Source organism: Danio rerio, chromosome 4, assembly GCF_049306965.1.
Source record: "Danio rerio strain Tuebingen ecotype United States chromosome 4, GRCz12tu, whole genome shotgun sequence".
In the NCBI taxonomy this organism is placed as follows: Eukaryota; Metazoa; Chordata; class Actinopteri; order Cypriniformes; family Danionidae; genus Danio; species Danio rerio.
Window position 1 is genome coordinate 55,089,232 of NC_133179.1, and position 18,269 is coordinate 55,107,500.

The 18,269-nt window shown below is 37.4% G+C and overlaps 1 protein-coding gene and 5 non-coding genes across 10 annotated transcripts in view; 1 reads left to right on the top strand and 5 right to left on the bottom strand.

Moving 5' to 3' along the window:
* LOC103910797 (uncharacterized) overlaps nt 1-18,269 on the bottom strand; it is a 1,018,570-nt gene that overhangs the window by 881,849 nt on the left and 118,452 nt on the right. The window lies entirely within an intron of this gene.
* Nucleotides 7,387-7,459, bottom strand: trnav-cac (transfer RNA valine (anticodon CAC)). The gene has a single exon. It is a non-coding gene; the product is annotated as a tRNA-Val (tRNA).
* trnav-aac (transfer RNA valine (anticodon AAC)) lies at nt 7,564-7,636 on the bottom strand. Its single transcript has one exon. It is a non-coding gene; the product is annotated as a tRNA-Val (tRNA).
* On the top strand, nt 8,951-9,033 carry trnal-cag (transfer RNA leucine (anticodon CAG)). Its single transcript has one exon. It is a non-coding gene; the product is annotated as a tRNA-Leu (tRNA).
* On the bottom strand, nt 10,110-10,182 carry trnav-cac (transfer RNA valine (anticodon CAC)). Its single transcript has one exon. It is a non-coding gene; the product is annotated as a tRNA-Val (tRNA).
* trnav-aac (transfer RNA valine (anticodon AAC)) lies at nt 10,287-10,359 on the bottom strand. The gene has a single exon. It is a non-coding gene; the product is annotated as a tRNA-Val (tRNA).

Here is an 18,269-nt window from a genome sequence, read left to right on the forward strand (position 1 = left end):
AAAAACCACAACCAGCGTTTGATGAGGTGGAGTTTGTTTTTACAAACGTTTCAACTAGACATTCGGCACATCCGTGGAAAGGATAATGTTATTGCAGACGCTTTATCACGCGTCTGATAGAATAAATTGTAGTTTTTGTTTCAGGTAAGATGTTTTTTCTTCCCTACAATTTATACACTTAAGGTGAAGGGTGTTGCGTGGGTCTTTGTTATTTAATTAATCTATTTATTCCCGGTTTGTGCTTGTTGCGATCAAGTACTAGGATGAGTGTTTCTACCCGGCTTATCCAGGATTGGATGATGCCCGTGACGTCACTGGGGATTCCCACTATATAAGGCTGACAGCAATGGCGTCTCTGTCTCTCTCTGTCTTGCAGTCTCCTATTATTATTAGTCACCTATTTTTTATTCCTTTTCACAAGAGTTTAGGTAAGATCTGTCCATTTAAAACAGTTTAGTCAGAGACCTGTTTACCTTAGCTTCTCTACCTGTCTACTTGATTTGTGTTAATGTTTTGTAAATTTTTGAAATCTTATGATTTATGGAAAAATAAAACATATTGACGGAATGTCAATTTAACCATATCAAAGTCTGTGTCTTCCATATGTTCGGCTCAAACCTTGATTGTTGTTGTTATTCGAGCCAGTTTTGAGTTTGGGCCATAACACCCACGATTAGATTGCAGCATCTTAACAAAGTCTGCACTGGAAGTCTCTCTCTGCCATTGCTCCTTTTAGCAAGAGTACCCTATTGAAACAGGAACAGTAAAGATTCACAATTAGAGTAGTAATACTCTATAACTGGATTTGAATATAATAACAACAACAATGTGGGGTCTGCTGTGATGGAATCAGTAATTTTCACTCGTTTGTGAAATAACAGTTACCTTGTAATCAGGTGCTTAAATGCATCACAGCTGGCTGCCGTTTGGAGTAGACTTCAAATGACTTGAGGTGTGCTCAAATAGAGACAGAACTGTGGTTGACAGTAAGGTGGGAGTGCTTCCTAAGCTGGTATTAAGGAGCTCTCTTTCTTTGTGGAGGAGCTCCAGTAAGGCACGGCCAAAGTGAATTGATTTCCCAGCGCAGTTGCGCTACTTGAAACAAGTTTGTGCGAAAAGTGCTCAGGAAAAGCAGCTTGACAAGGTAGCATGGCCGAGCGGTCTAAGGCGCAGCGTTCAAACTGGGGAACAATCGTCCAACAAAGAAGAGGAAGAAGGGAAGAAAGGGGGGAAGAAAGAAAGAGAAAAAGGGGAAAAGTGGGGGAAAAAACAAAGATAAGAAAGGGCGAATTCTAACCTTCCCGGACACGCCTTCCCTGCACCTGCTTTAGGTCACGCATAGTGATACTGTTCTGTGTCAATACAACGCATTTTGAGTTACATTGATTTCTATTGCAGGTGCTCACCAAGACCGGGGTTTGAATCCAGCTAAAGGCGCTTTATTGTTATTGGTTTAGTATTATTCAATAAACTAACTGTTTGAATGTGTAATGCTCCAAGGTAAATAAAATATGCCTAAGCACTTTATTCTTGTGTTTTTTGACGTTCTTTCATGAAAAATAAAGCATACTAACTTGAATGTGTCATTATTTAGTAGTTGTTGTAGCACTGTTATGCTTATGGTTATTATTGTTCTGTATTTTGATGTACAAATGATCTATAGAAATGTCATAGAGTATATGTGTATATATATGTGTATATAGTGTGCATAGTGAATATGGAATTAAAAGTCAAGTAGTCAGTTATTTATATATACATTATTTATTCAACAATTGTCAACAGAACAGTAATGAATATTGTTGGACTATTTCTCACTTGCCTTAGTCCACCCCAATTCAATAATCGGTCAGGAGTCAATTAATCAAAATCAATGAATTTATTTATCGAGCATAAGTGAATAAAGCGAAGGTCAGGATCCTGGGCTTTTGAAGAACCGTCAGCCAAGCAGTCTGGATGTCCAAAAGCTCTCGAACTCTCTCGACTCCCTCCTTTTATCCATCAGCAGCGTTCAATGTTTTTGGCCACTCCTCTGATCAGTTACCCCCAATCTCTATTGTTGCCATCAGCTGTTATCAGGCAGAATCATCTCTCAAAGGTCTGTGGTCTGCACACAGAGATACCTCTGCACACAGAAACAAAAGGGCAGGTGAAAGTATCACTTCTCCTTGACATACTTGACACTACTGACATCTGGGGTGCAGCAAGCAACTGTAGCAAAAAATCATCAAAGCACAGCTGAGCATCATAAATTCCTTATAGAATTATCAGGATAATATCAATTTTATTAAAGCATCATACATCATGCATACACAGAAAGCAGTATAAAATGCTGCATCTACCACATCTGCTTTTCCTCGTAGTCCTGCCTATGAACTCTTGACCTGTGTATGCACCCATCTAGGGGAAGCACTTTTGCAGATCTGTCTCCAGCCAGCACCCACACACAGCTCTTGTGGTTTTAGCAGTTAGTTAGAAACGCATTATAACAGGGGTTAAGTAGAAGTACGCTATATCAGGAGACATCATCATATCTGACAAAAACACATATTGTAAATAATGAATAGTGAGGCAAATGGGAGTATATTCCTCCAATAGCAAATATATATCAAAAGAAAAGAGTGATTAGTAAGACAATAAAGCAATATTTTCCTCATCTGCTCCAGTTCTCTTTTCTGTGTAGAAAAGTCACACATCACAGCTGCAACCCAGACAGGGACTTTCTGCAAGACTTGTTTGTTACAGATTTAGTTATTTGACATTATAGGGGTGAAAAGTTCCTGTCTCATTTTAAGGTCAAACAGAATGTCTCATCATATCATTGCGTGGGCTCATTAGATTATCATGGTTCAAGCAAACACATATGCATTATGCAAAATAAGCATGACCACATGTATATAATTCAAAAGAAGCATTAGACTGTAATTTTATTCCTTCAATATAGAGTAGAAAATGTAAAAATAATAAATTAGTTATTAATAATACAATATTAACAATGTAAATAAACAATGTTAATAAAATGTTAAACACAAACAGAAACCGACACAAAGTGGACTTAAAAGTCAAGGACCAGTCATTTATAAATGCAATATTTATTTAACAATGGTCAACAAAACAGTAATGAACATGGAATAAAAAATCAAAAAAAATAAATGTTAAAAATTAACAGAAATACAAAATTAACAAATTAAATAAAATGTTAAATAAATTTAGAAACCAACAATAAGTGAAATAGAATAAATTGAACTATTATGGTTGTAACCTGTATACACTTTATACATACACACACATATAAATAATAAAAAATTTAAATAAAATGTCAAAATAAATAAACTATTTAAATAAAAAGTGCAATAAAACAGAATCAAACAAGGTAATTGAAGAACTATTATGGTTATAAACTGTATAAACTTTAGACATACACATAAATAATAAACAGTTAAATAAAATGTTAACAAAAGAAATTATTTTTATAAAATGTGAAATAAAATAGAAACCAACAAGTGAAATAGTATAAATTGAAGAACTATTATGGTTGTAAACTTTATACACTCTGTACACACACACACACACACACACACACACACACATATATATATATAAATAATAAGTTAAACAAAATGTTAACCAAATAAATACACTATTTAAATAAAATGCGCAATAAAATAGAAACCAACAACAAGTGAAATAGAATAAACTACTATGGTTATACATTTTATAAATACACACACATATATAAATAATAAATAAGTTAAATAAATGTAAACAAAATAAATAATTAAAAAGTAAAATGTGCAAAAAACAACAAGTGAAATAAAATAAATTGAATTATGGTTATAAACTGTAAAAACTATACACACACACACACATAAATATTATATAAGTTAAATAAAATGTCAACAAAATAAATACACTATTTAACGAAAATGTGAAATAAAAATATAAACTAACAGCAAGTTTAATTGAATAAACTGAAGAACTATTACACTATATACATACACAAACAAACAAACACATTATTTTGGATTGGTCCTTTTCATTTCCTCTAGCCACTCTTCTTTAGTTAAAGTTTCAGTCTGTGGGCAGTACACCCTGCCCCTGAGTTGGCTATGGCCTATGGCATTTGTTTTGAACTGCCCACACTTTTTACAAGTGTTCGCTTGAACAGTTCTCCGGTACGGTCTTTTGGGAATGGCTCCAGATGTGGACGGTGATGCAGCAGGCTGTAAGCTGGTACTGGACATTGTTGGCTGAAGTGGTGGCTGTCTGAGTGGCATCCCCTACACCATTGGGATACCCTGGGCCATCTGCACTCCTTGCATCATCGGGATACCCTGGGCCATAGGGATTCCCTGGACTATTGGCACAGCCTGGAACATTGGTACACCCTGAAACATCGGCACACCCTGGTACCCTGGTGTAGCCAGGATTTAAATGTTGGGTACCATCTGCAGCGATGCTCCAGTTGCTGGTGGTGTAAATATGACCTGATGACCTGGGTCAGTGCTGGTGCCTTGGGTCTGAGTGGGGGTCGCATAACAGATGTCTGCCTTGCCTGACCTGCTGTACTCTCTGCCAACACGTACTGGTGCTGCTCTCCTGGTTGGTCCGGTGAAATCTTTGATGCCACTGGTGGAGTACAGGGGCTGGGCCCTAAGTTGTCTCTTCTCCATCACCTCCTGAGCAGGTACAGTAGGGGCAGGTTGTTACACCGTTTGTGCTGGAGCAGCAGATGCAGTACTCTGCTAAAAATAATCACAAAAATACATATAATCATGGAGAAGGAAAGCCATTTTAGTAAATAATAAACACATATTGATTCATAAATGTACCTAATTTTACACAATACAAAAAAACTTTTATAACTAAACAAGAAATTCAACTCAATGACTCCTTTAATAAAGCACACAATAGCTCTGAAAATTAATTTACCACTGTTTCTAGAATGTGTGTAATATTTATCTAATATGTAATTGTACAATTTGTATCTTCAAAAACGAAAAGAAAAAGATAGAGGTAAAGTTGGTGTTATATTCGCACATTCGTTCATTTAGAAGTCTCTATATTGTTAACCATATTACTTTGAATATTCGATCGGAATTAGCATGCAAGTATGATTTGAAAACAACATTAACACTATCTAATTCACTGTGAACAATGCTGTACTTTTATAATCACTAATCATTGTCTGCTTATATGATTTTCCTATTTAGAATTTGCAAAGAATATTTTTCTGAAATGATATTATTAAGGAGAATGTCTGAATATCCGAATATAAAACCAACTTTACCTCTATAAGAAAAAGAATAAGGGGAACTGGAAAGGAACATTCCAGGCCTTTAAACCACATGCTGTATTCTACACAAAATCCATTCCCCCACCTTTTCAAATCTCTCCTATAAACGGTCAAACTATAGTAAATTATTCGATGTAAATCTCAAAATACATGCAATTTAAAACACATTATTATTTAAAAACAAGTATGACATGTTTTACACAGATACTGTACTGAATGTACTGAAGCCTAACAAGTTAACGTTACTCTGTTAAGCAAATTTCAACAAACGTTATATCATGTAAACGAAATACACACCCTTTGATAAATCTCATGCCACCTTTTTGTCGAGGAGCTGGCCTGTTGCCCTCATTTAATGGCCAAACTCCTGTGCTGGCAAACTTTTTCAGACGTGAAATCCAGTCTGACATGGCTTTATGAGATTTTCCAGACATTTTTTCTCCTAGAAATTAAACGGTTTTAGATTAAAGTATCCAAATTTGAAATACAACACACTAAAACATAAATATGTGCAATTATGAAGATTTTCTTACCTTTTTAAGAAATCATTATCGGAAAAAAGTCCTATACTTTAAACAAAACGATGCTGTACTCTGTCGAATGATGCTGTTTGTCGAAAATCACTGAAGGTCAAGGAACTTTTTTGACCTCTGACCCGCCTCCAGAGGACCCCGTTTTTTCTTTCGTGTACCTTCGGCTCAGTTCGAAAAATTGATTGACATCTGACTAGCCTGTCTGACTACACACCTAGCGGTGAATCTTGGAAAAGTTCCTTCCCCGGCTTTAACATTGCCTCGACTCTGATTGGTCAAATGTTGAAAATGTTGAGAATTACAGTCAGCGATTGGCTACAAATGTTGAGATGCTGCACCGTGATTGGCTACAATGTTGGAGCGAATCCCTCTGATTGGCTCTCATCTTCAACATTTGTGAAATATTGATGGACAATCCTTCAGCAGCTGGCGTTCAGGTCGCAGTCTCCCCTGGAGGCGTGGGTTCGAATCCCACTTCTGACAAACCGAACCTGCGGCAGTGCGCTCAGGCTGAAGTCTTTAACTCTCTGCCACCATGTCCGAATGATAGAGTAACACTGACCAAGCGCCGCATCACGCGGGCTTTAATGCAAGTGCACCGAAAGGGGATCAAAAGAATTGTCCTGGGATGGCGTTGATTTTTAAGGTTTGCAGGGCATTTTTTCGTCAAATCCTCGTACAACGTCAAGTCATGACATTTGATAGATCCACGCCCTTGTATCGTTGATCATCCAGTGAGCAGAGAGCCAATGGAGAATGTGCGTAAAAGCAAATCTGAACGTTTCCGCACAGTTTCTAACAGGAGACCCTCCGCTTGTAAAGCCATCGTGATAACCACAGGAGCCTCCGGTTAGGGTGAGAGCACTGTCTTGTGGTGCCATCGCAGAGAGACTGAAAGTCACTTTCCGCAATGTTTTCATTCAATGTTCTACGCTGGTGGAATCACCTTCCCATTCCCACTCGGATTACAGATACACTGGTGTCCTTCAAACGACAGCTAACACCCATCTCTTCGGAGTACACCCGAACCCCGGTGAATATCCCTCTCTCTAAAGAAAACGAAACTCCTACTCCAGCACTAAATTCTCTGAACACAAACAAATTACTTGGAATAAATAGCCCTTTTTCATATGCATTGCCTCGTCTTGTTGAATACCTCCACTATTGTATGTCGCTTTGGACAAAAGTGTTCGCTAGTTGTATGCTTCCGCCCAGTTTCGAACAGGAGACATTTAGCGTGTAATGCAAACATGATAAAAAAACTACACTACGAAAACCAATAGGCCAGTGCTGCTTCAAGTATTTATAGACTTTTTTTATAGAGCTGTCTTGTACGGTCTGCACCGTGGAGGGCCAGCAAACGCACTGGCCACCTGCTCATGCACAACATAAAGCTAAAAGAAATCAGATTCTACGCAAGTTTGCGACACCGCGAGGGGAGGTAAACACTGAGTTAAATTCAAACTTCTAGCCTCACACCGCTCAGCGGAAAGAATCTTTTCAGTGAACGTCAGTACTCAACAGAAGCCTGATTTGACTATTGTCATAAAAGCCAGAGGTTGTTTCCGCCCAGTTTCGAACTGGGGACCTTTCGCGTGTGAGGCGAATGTGATAACCACTACACTACGGAAACCTACAGGCACAACAAGCAGATAAGCCTTTTTGATTGGGTGCCTGTCGACGATCATTGCTAGTGCGGCAGTGGATGCTATTATTTTTTCGCCAAAAGAAGAACACTGTTTCTGCTCGGTTTCGAACCGAGGACCTTTCGCATGTTAGGCGAACGTGATGACCACTACACTACAGAAACCCCACAAGCGCTTGCACCAGCGAAGTTAGGCCTGCAAGGATAAAACAAGGTGTACGCGTTTGTCAATCAAGCGGACAAAGCCAACTCAGCGTGACAAGCTCCCTGCAGGTATTAGGGCCAATTTACAATCCGGGCCCAACACAGCTGTACAGGTCCTTGCGAAATGTCCCCTTTCGTCACATTTGAAGCACCTGAATTCTGGGCGTTCCTTCATCACATTTTCTGAGCTCATGCATAGTCGACAGGTTTTTACCTGATTGGTGTGCATGACTCTAAAGTGCTGTGGCCCTTCCGCCGTCTCGATTTTGGTACTGTATGGTAAGGAGACCGTCTCTTCTGGAAATCTGTTTTTTACAAACCTTGTTCCATCTTCTATGTTTGTGCCTGGATACAATCTTCTTTTAATTTCAGATATGGGGAAAACTCCCCATCCCTCTAGCTTGCTTAAAATTTCTTCATCAGCTAGGTAAACAGGCAGATGCTTGAACGAAACAACATAGTCTGTGTTTTGTAATGTCCGTACTTCAGATTTCACTCCTTTAATTGTCAATCCATTGTCTATTAAAATTTCGGTGTCATCTTCAGTCTCCATTGTTACTTCATACTTCCTTGTTTGTTTGGGTCTCACTGCCAGAATTCTTCCTTCTCCAATCAGCTCCGTGACTGCTTTGATTATATCAAATCTTCTTGCATCTTTTACATTTCTACGTCTACAGTTACTGTTGCTTTCTTTGTGCATACTCTTCTTTGTATCTCTTGCTTATCCTTACCTTTTTCCCCTCTTCGTTGGCCGGGCTCTTCATTTTATTTATCTCTTTGTCGGTTGTCAAGTCCATTTTCTTTATCTCTTCGTCTATCATCCAGCCCATTTTCTTTATCCTTTCGTGCAAGTCCCTCCATTTCCATGTCGTTGCCGGGTAATCTGTCCATGATTAAAAATAAAACACACAACATAACCACCCTCAAGTCAGTAAAATGCTGCTGTTAGGTGGTTTTTAAAGACAAAAACAAAACAAACCAACAAAGACGCTCAAGGTCAATAAACAAAAAGGTAGACAAACAAAATGGGGAGAGCCTTTCTCTCCTTACTGCTGCCAACTTACTTCCTGTTTGCTCTATAGCGCCCTCAGGGTGGTGTGGCTGTAAGCAATGATGCTGTCAAGTGTTGGCTTTTGAAACCAGGCGCAGCCCCCGGAGGCGAGCACAGCTTAGCTGCCTGCTGCGCCAATGAGCTGGGCAAGCTGTGAAACACCACATTCCATGTCACGGTACTGCGCTGTGGCTCCCAGGAGACAGCTCCTGCCAAGTTTGCATGTTAGGATGGCCGAGCGGTCTAAGGCGCTGCGTTCAGGTCGCAGTCTCCCCTGGAGGCGTGGGTTCGAATCCCACTTCTGACAAACCGAACCTGTGGCAGTGCGCTCAGGCTGAAGTCTTTAACTCTCTGTCACCATGTCCGAATGATACAGTAGCACTGACCAAGCGCTGCATCACGCGGGCTTTAATGCAAGTGCACCGAAAGGGGATCAAAAGAATTGTCCTGGGATGGCGTTGATTTTTAAGGTTTGCAGGGCATTTTTTCGTCAAATCCTCGTACAACGTCAAGTCATGACATTTGATAGATCCATGCCCTTGTATCGTGGATCATCCAGTGAGCAGAGAGCCAATGGAGAATGTGCGTAAAAGCAAATCTGAACGTTTCCGCACAGTTTCTAACAGGAGACCCTCCGCTTGTAAAGCCATCGTGATAACCACAGGAGCCTCCGGTTAGGGTGAGAGCACTGTCTTGTGGTGCCATCGCAGAGAGACTGAAAGTCACTTTCCGCAATGTTTTCATTCAATGTTCTACGCTGGTGGAATCACCTTCCCATTCCCACTCGGATTACGGATACACTGGTGTCCTTCAAACGACAGCTAACACCCATCTCTTCGGAGTACACCCGAACCCCAGTGAATATCCCTCTCTCTAAAGAAAACGAAACTCCTACTCCAGCACTAAATTCTCTGAGCACAAACAAATTACTTGGAATAAATAGCCCTTTTTCGTATGCATTGCCTCGTCTTGTTGAATACCTCCACTATTGTATGTCGCTTTGGACAAAAGTGTCCGCTAATTGTATGCTTCCGCCCAGTTTCGAACAGGAGACCTTTAGCGTGTAATGCAAACATGATAAACACTACACTACGGAAACCAATAGGCCAGTGCTGCTTCAAGTATTTATAGTCTTTTTTTTATAGAGCTGTCTTGTACGGTCTGCACCGTGAAGGGCCAGCAAACGCACTGGCCACCTGCTCATGCACAACACAAAGCTAAAAGAAATCAGATTCTACGCAAGTTTGCGACACCGCGAGGGGCGGTAAACACTGAGCTGAATTCAAACTTCTAGCCTCACACCGCTCTGCAGAAAGAATGTTTTCAGTGAACGTCAGTACTCAACAGAAGCCTGATTTGACAATTGTCATAAAAGCCAGACGTTGTTTCCGCCCAGTTTCGAACTGGGGACCTATCGCGTGTGAGGCGAACGTGATAACCACTACACTGCGGAAACCTTCAGGCAAATCGAGCTGATAACCCTTTTTGATTGGGTGCCTGTCGACGATCATTGCTGGTGCGGCAGTGGATGCTATTATTTTCTCGCCAAAAGAAGAGCACTGTTTCTGCTCGGTTTCGAACCGAGGACCTTTCGCGTGTTGGGCGAACGTGATGACCACTACACTACAGAAACCCCACAAGTTCTTTCACCAGCGAAGTTAGGCCTGCAAGGAGAAAACAAGGCGTACGCGTTGGTCAATCGAGCGGACAAAGCCAACTCAGCGTGACAAGCTCCCTGCAGGTATTAGGGCCAATTTACAATCCGGGCCCGACACAGCTGTACAGGTCCTTGCGAAATGTCCCCTTTCGTCACATTTGAAGCACCTGAATTCTGGGCGTTCCTTCATCACATTTTCTGAGCTCATGCATAGTCGACAGGTTTTTACCTGATTGGTGTGCATGACTCTAAAGTGCTGTGGCGCTTCCGCCGACTCGATTTTGGTACTGTATGGTAAGGAGACCATCTCTTCCGGAAATCTGTTTTTTACAAACCTTGTTCCATCTTCTATGTTTGTGCCAGGATACAATCTTCTTTTAATTTTAGATATGGAGAAAACTGCCCATCTCTCTAGCTTGCTTAAAATTTCTTCATCAGCTAGGTAAACAGGCAGATGCTTGAACGAAACAACATAGTCTCTGTTTTGTAACCTCCGTACTTCAGATTTCACTCCTTTAATTGTCAATCCATTGTCTATTAAAATTTCGGTGTCATCTTCAGTCTCCATTGTTACTTCATACTCCCTTGGTTTGTTTGGGTCTCACCGCCAGCATTCTTCCTTCTCCAATCAGCTCCGTGACTGCTTTGGTTATATCAAATCTTCTTGCATCTTTTACATTTTCTACTTCTACAGTTACTGTTGCTTCCTTTGTGCATACTCTTCTTTGTACCTCTTGCTTATCCTTACCTTTCTCACCTCTTCGTTGGCCGGGCTCTTCATTTTATTTATCTCTTTGTCTGTTGTCAAGTCCATTTTCTTTACCTCTTCGTCTATTATCCAGCCCATTTTCTTTATCCTTTCTTGCAAGTCCCTCCATTTCCATGTCGTTGCCGGGGAATCTGTCCATGATTAAAAATAAAACACACTACATAACCACCCTTCAGTCAGCAAAATGCTGCTGTTGAAGATTTCTATTCTCTCAGTGTGAAGTATTTTCTAAGTGTAAAGCAGTTAATTTTCTCTTCACAAAATGTATGTAGTGTTTGCAGCAAACATGCCAGCGTGTGTTAAAAATACAGTGATATGTCTGTGTAAGATGAGAGTGCCTGCACAGAAGCAACACTAGGAGAAGGCTGAGTGACTGATTGTGTAGAATAACTGAATATGTAAAGCACTGATTATATAGGTTAAATACTTCTATGAAGCTATATGTGTCAGAAGTTAGAATGAGTAACATATTATCAAGTGATTATGCTTTCATGACAATGTATGTAAACACTTAATCCTTTTGCATAAGTTGCATCTATACTTTGCTGACATAGACCTGTAACATCTCTGCTGACATGAGCTAGTGGGCTGAGAGCCAAGAATAGCAGGACTCCTTAGACTAGAAACCTATTCAAAAATGGTCAAGAGTTAAAAAGAGACTTAGGGGTGTGTCAAATAATCCTGTATAAAAATTGTAACAAACACAGATACTTCAGAAGGTGCAGGAGAGACTTCAGAAGGAGCAGGAGAGACTTTGGAAGGTGTCCAGGAGAGACTTCAGAATGCTCTGGGGTCTGCTCTGCTCTTTCTCGGCTTTATTATGGAGAATAAGTCTATTTTCTGATATTCAAAACCTCTGGTCTGATAATTTCTAATTGATAAGTCAAAATTTACGACAAATGGCGCCCAATGTGGGGCTGGAAAGAGACAAACGGGTGACACTGGACATGCTGGGGCTTGGAGGAAAAACACAAATATGTGGCCACGATAAAAAACGGTAAGCAATTTTAAGCTTATAAGTTTGTGTTTTTTCTACCAAGGACCTGCTTGTAACGGTAAAAAGTCACTTGAACTGTTTCTCCAGCTATAACGAACTACAAGTAAAACTAAAAAGTAAAGATATGAAAGGAAAACAAAGGGGTTTTGAATACCAGAAGAAAATAACAATTTGCATGCAAATGATCTGTGTTTTCCTAAGAGGGCCTTGACGGATAGGATAAACGTTAACTAGTAACTGTTACTCATGTTTGGGAAATTTTTTAATATTATGAAGAATATGCATAGAGCATTTTTAAGTTAAGAGGAAGCAGATTAATAAAGTAGAGAGAAGCGCGCAAAGACCTCGGAGTACCCGTTCTGTTTTAATAATAATAAATATTATTATTCAGGAGGCTGGGGGAAAAAAGGCACAAATCCTGTGAAATGCTATTTTTACTGAAGGACAGTAAAGACGGGAGCAGAAGTAACAGGTCACTCAAGAGGAGTGTAGTGGAGAATTCTGTGGTTATAGCTCTAAGGTTAGAGGCTGTTCGGACAGGTCACTCAAGAGGAGTGAGGTGTATGTATGTAATTGTAAGTATTTGTGTATTTGTCTGTGTTGCTGGGGTGCTTAAAAGCTATCACCTTTGATCTAGAGAGACTAGAATAGAGGTGAGGTTCAGGTTACACAGTGTAAGAGATGAGTTAGAATGAGTGAGAAGTATGATTGTGTTTAGAAGTATGTTTGCAATAAGAGTGAGTTTAAAAGAATTATGGTTTTATATTATAATATAAAAGAAGGACTGCATATTTTGTGTGATTTAAGAACAATAAGATAGAGAGTGATGCAGTTTAGGGAAGAGATTGTGATACAGAGGAGGTTTAAGCCTCATAAAATTAATTGAGATCATATTGCATTTGAAAGACACAGACTGAAAAGAAGAATATATACTAGTTAAACATTTTTCTGAATAATCTCTGTGTGTTTGAAGTGTTTTTAAGTATGAACTAGGCAGAGAGGTGACTGAAATTCCTGACATGTCGACAGTCTGAAAGAAGGTCTGCTTCAGGAGTGGTAAGAATCTGTCTATTTTAAGAACAAAAGTTTCACAGGACAGATAGAAGCTAAAGAGTAAAGAAATATTATAAGGTATTAAATAAATAGAAATATAAAGTAATGTAATAAGATAAATGAAATAAGAAAATATACATGATAGAATAAGATTTAATAAATAAAAAGTGTTAATAAAAATGCAACTGGAAGCTATACTAATAAATATTAAGAAATTCAAAAATTGAAGCATGGAAATAACTACATATGGAGATTAATAGTTATATTGATCAGGAAATAAATTTACTAAATCAGTATATATATATAAAAAAAAGATAAGTTAATGATGATAATGAAAAAAAAAATGAATTAGGAAAATCTAAGAGACAAAAATGCTAATTTTTGAAAAGGAAAAGAAGCACAGGAAAATGGAGAAAAAAGAAGTCCAAACATTGTTTAATAGAATAAAAAGAGAAGATGTTTAAAAATATATATTAAAGAGATAAAATAAAAATTAGAAAAAAAACAGTAACATTTTGAAGAAAACAAGATTTGGCTTTAAAAGATAAATTATGTTTAAGTGCAATAAAAAATTGTTGTGGAGTAAGTTGACTGTTGTCATCTGTTTAAAGTCAGCTACAGGCTGTCATCTGAGCCAACAGCTATTTGTAGTAAAAGCAGTGAGTCAGATGTAAAGCATAGACACTGAGGAGACATGAAAGAACATCATAGTGAGTTCAAAAATTATATAGTTAATATTTTATGTACTTAAAAGGTAATTGAGAATTAAAAATTGCATTTCAGATAGGAAAAATGCTTTAAGTAAACAAACATGTAAAGTTTAAATAGTACTATGAACTTGAAGCTATTGCAGTAAGGATTTTGAACAGGTATATTAGACATTAGGCCACCATATAGTACTGATGAATTAAAACAGGTATATGGAAATGTTAGAGAAATTACATAATGTAAGATGTAATGTAACTAGTGAGGAAGCACTAGAATAAATTAGGAAAAATAAGTTAAGCACAATCTGAAGCCAAAGAAATTAATTATAAGAACATTTAACAAATAGAAAATTAAGTATATTTACATATGATAAAAATGATTGAGAATTAGAAAAAATAAGTTGTTAAACAGTAAACTAAAATAGATAAATAAATAAATTAATTAATAAAAAAATGGATAAAAGGAGTCTTTATTTGATGAAGGAAAAAGTGGGGGAAAAAAAAAAATTTATTAAGTCATGAGCTAAATTCTATATATATTAATTAAGAGGACATATGGATGAACTTTGGGGGACTGTAGTCTCGTACCTACCAGACATCTGAGTATACTGGCAAATGGAAAGGTGTGTGAAAAAACACAAAGAGCAAAATGGCTGTGGACACTTGTGACATGCTACAGCAGTGATGCAGGCACTGCATACTCAGGATTTACTGAGGACTGAAAAAGCTACATTTGTTCAGAGACATTCAAAAGAGACACTAACAAGAGACTGATGAACTGATCAAAGAAAAAACGCTCCACCAGAACTTTACATCAGCTGAGTCAAAGAAAGAAGCCAGCCCAAAGAGAGAGGGGGAAACACTGAAAAGAAAAGACACCAATCTGGAGCTAGTTGTCTCAGGTTGCGAGGGGGGATAGTCTGACAGTCCATCTCAAAGTAGCTCCTAAAGTCCAAATTACGTTCAAGCATTACAGAAGGAAAATTAAGAACAAAAGTGTAGCTACCCATTCTTGTATCAAATCAGACTCCTGTCAATTTGAGAGAAATTATTATCATGCAAATTTTTAAGTAAGAAAAAGTGTTATAAGGTCATTTCAATGTGAAACTTTAAATATTGAATGATATATTATGTTGAATGTTAAATAATTTAGGTTTAAGTTTTAATAGGTTTAATCATAAAAGTCCTTAAACATAGAAGGATAAATTACAATGCAGGGTGGTATCTAAAGAAAAAGAGAAAAAGCTTTTGATAAGGCTATACATAATTTGGAGAATAAATAAGGAAGGAATTAAGTATTTAAGTTAAAACTAAGTAAAGGAAATATCTTAACATAATCTTATTGTGAATGGCCTAAATCAAGATTAGATATTGAAAACTGGAAAGAGATTTAAATTTAGAAAAATGATTTATAGTTAAAGGAAAGATTGAAATAACAATTTGAAATTAATTCACAGGACATAAGGTCAAAAAGTAATACTTCTAAATTACTATAAAACAAATTGAAAGAGAAAAGTGTTTAAGAAAAAGATCATGTTTTACATGAAAACATATGTGAAAAATAATTAGAAGAAAATATTAAGGAATAATAGTTAAAACAGAGCAAAAAGAAATTTACAAAGCATACAGTAAGTTTTAGTCAGCTGATAAAAAAGTGCATCAAAATTGTATGAACAACTAGTTTAATGGGAATGCCTTAGGAAATAATTATGAGCCAAACCAAAATAACTCAATGACAAAAAATGAATTAATATATAGCTTAGAAAATTAATTAGTAAAAGAAAGAAGTGTCAAATTCCAACTAAATGATTGTCATTACAGGACTGAGATGCAGATAAAATCAGCCAGCACAGTGAGGGTTAAAATGGATTAGATGCAGATCTGTCCAGAAAGAAAACCACTAAATGCTGAAATAGGTATAAAACTCTATTGAAAAGTGTAAAAATATAAGAGCACTAATAGAAACATCTAGATACTGTAATATGCAATCTGTCTTAGACATTTATTTTTAAATTGAAATTTAAAGTAGTAATAAATGTATAAATGACTAATAATTTTTGATGGAATTTAAAGGCAATAATTACATATGAAGACAAAACAAGATTATGTTTAGGTTATGATTTAAGAAAATCAATAAGAAAAGATTTTCCAGCTGAAGTTCATATTGTATGTGAAGACATGTTCTTTTGGATGGTAAATATATTAAGTGCTTAGTTTCTATTGAGTTTATTTTAGGTAACTACCAGAGGAGGGTAGAAACTTGTTTGTACTTGTGTAGCTTGGTGAATAGCATATACTGTATACACCAGAATGCATAAAGGGTTATAATAAGTGAGACGATCTTAGGAGGGACTCTGTCACAATATGTGGATGATTAAATTATCTGCAACTTCACAGAGCTCTAGTTCAATTAAAAGACTTCACTGGAGACCATTGCTCCAAACAGTGAGATGATGACTGTTTTTGGTGTTGACTGGATAGAGAATTATTCTGTAAACAAGCACAGTTGAGAAACTATGATGAGTAGATGATTGGAGATGGTAGCAAAAGCAAATTATGAAGCTGGAACAGTTATTACATTTGTGACAAAAGAAGTACTTCCTAAATTTTGAAATGCCTTCAGAAATAAGTTCATAATGGGTTTGCATTCATAAAGTATTCATGAAGTTAATGAATGATCAATAAATAAAAACATCTAAAGGAGTATGAAAAATTATGAATAAAGCAAAAAAGAGAGAATAATTGTATTATGCTCAATTACCAGAAATGGCTGAAAGAGATGAAGATGATCCATCAAGACCAACGCTCAATGAAATATGTGAAAATAATAAACTTAATGGGATTAATGTGTTAACAAGTGCATTGGTGAATGATGGCATGGAAACTGACAGAAACAGGCATCTAACACTGCATCGCATGAACTGCTATTGGGTCGACCCTTGAAAGAAACCTTGAAAGAAACCTTGCAAGAAACAGCATGACCCTTGCAAGAAACCACATGAAACTTTGCATAAAACCTGGCATATAATCTCACATATAACCGTGCACATAACTCTTGGAATGGTTTGCAAAGATGTCTAATGCAGTAGGGACTTTTATGAAGAAACAAATAATTGCCATGTGCAAAGCGATATCTGTGCAGGAAACCAGAAAGGAGCCATGTGAGAGAGCAGTGATACAAGGTCTAATTGGTCTAGGTGATTGAGTCTATCTGAGGATGCTCTGGAGAACTCAGGAGGAAAGGACCATATCTGGATGAGGGCAAATCCAACAGCTGCCAAAGTGGATGCCATTGATGAGGTACCAATGCCTCAAAGGAGCGAAAGGAAACAACTCCAGCAAGGGAAAGCTGACCGGAAACAGAGGAGCCTGAATATTCTAAAGCTCTAAACTACTAAGTGCAACGTGTGGAAGGAGAAGTTAATCAGAACAAAGTAAAGAGTGATTCTGATAATATGCCTGAATACCACATACAGCAGTGCCACAAGTCAAGGGATGATGAATGCACAACTGCAGATTTCAAAACTCAGACACTCACCCACACATCTCCATTAACATCTATTAAAGTCAAGTGAAGATGCTGGTAGCTTAGAAGAAGAGAAACAAGGATGACCAAAGATCAAGATCACATTTGATGCTTTTTATGTTTGTATATTGAATTTGTTTGCATATTGCTTTTATGGTACCTATATATAATATCACTTCAGTATATCCTACATGAGTGTGAAAACCAGCAGCTAGCACTGAACCAACTGAATACTTATGCTTAAAACATTGTTGTCTTTGATGTGTTAAGAGAAAAACAGAGTACAGTCTTTTACTTCATTCAAATCAAAAGAGAGGGGAGATGTTTGGCTGGACTTCTGTCAAAGTGCGGTGGCATAATCTAGTCAATTGATAACAGCTATGTGGCTAATATCAGTCACTACATAGAGGTAATTAAGAGAACTGGATTATGAAATTGCACTTTGGGTTAAAAGACAATAATATTAAGACTAAAGTCTTAAGAGGAGGGATTGAAGAAGATTTCTATTCTCTCAGTGTGTAGTATTTTCTAAGTGTAAAGCAGTTAATTTTCTCTTCTCAAAATGTATGTAGTGTTTGCAGCAAACATGCCAGCATGTGTTAAAAATACTGTGTAATATGAGTATGCCTGCACAGAAGCAACACTTGGAGAAGGCTACTGAATGGCTGATTGTGTAGAATAACTGAATATGTAAAGCACTGATTATATATGTTAAATACTTGTATGAAGCTATATGTGGCAGAAGTTAGAATGAGTAACATATTATCAAGTTATTATCCTATCATAACAATGTATGTAAACCCTTAGTTCCTTTGCATAAGTTGTATCTATACT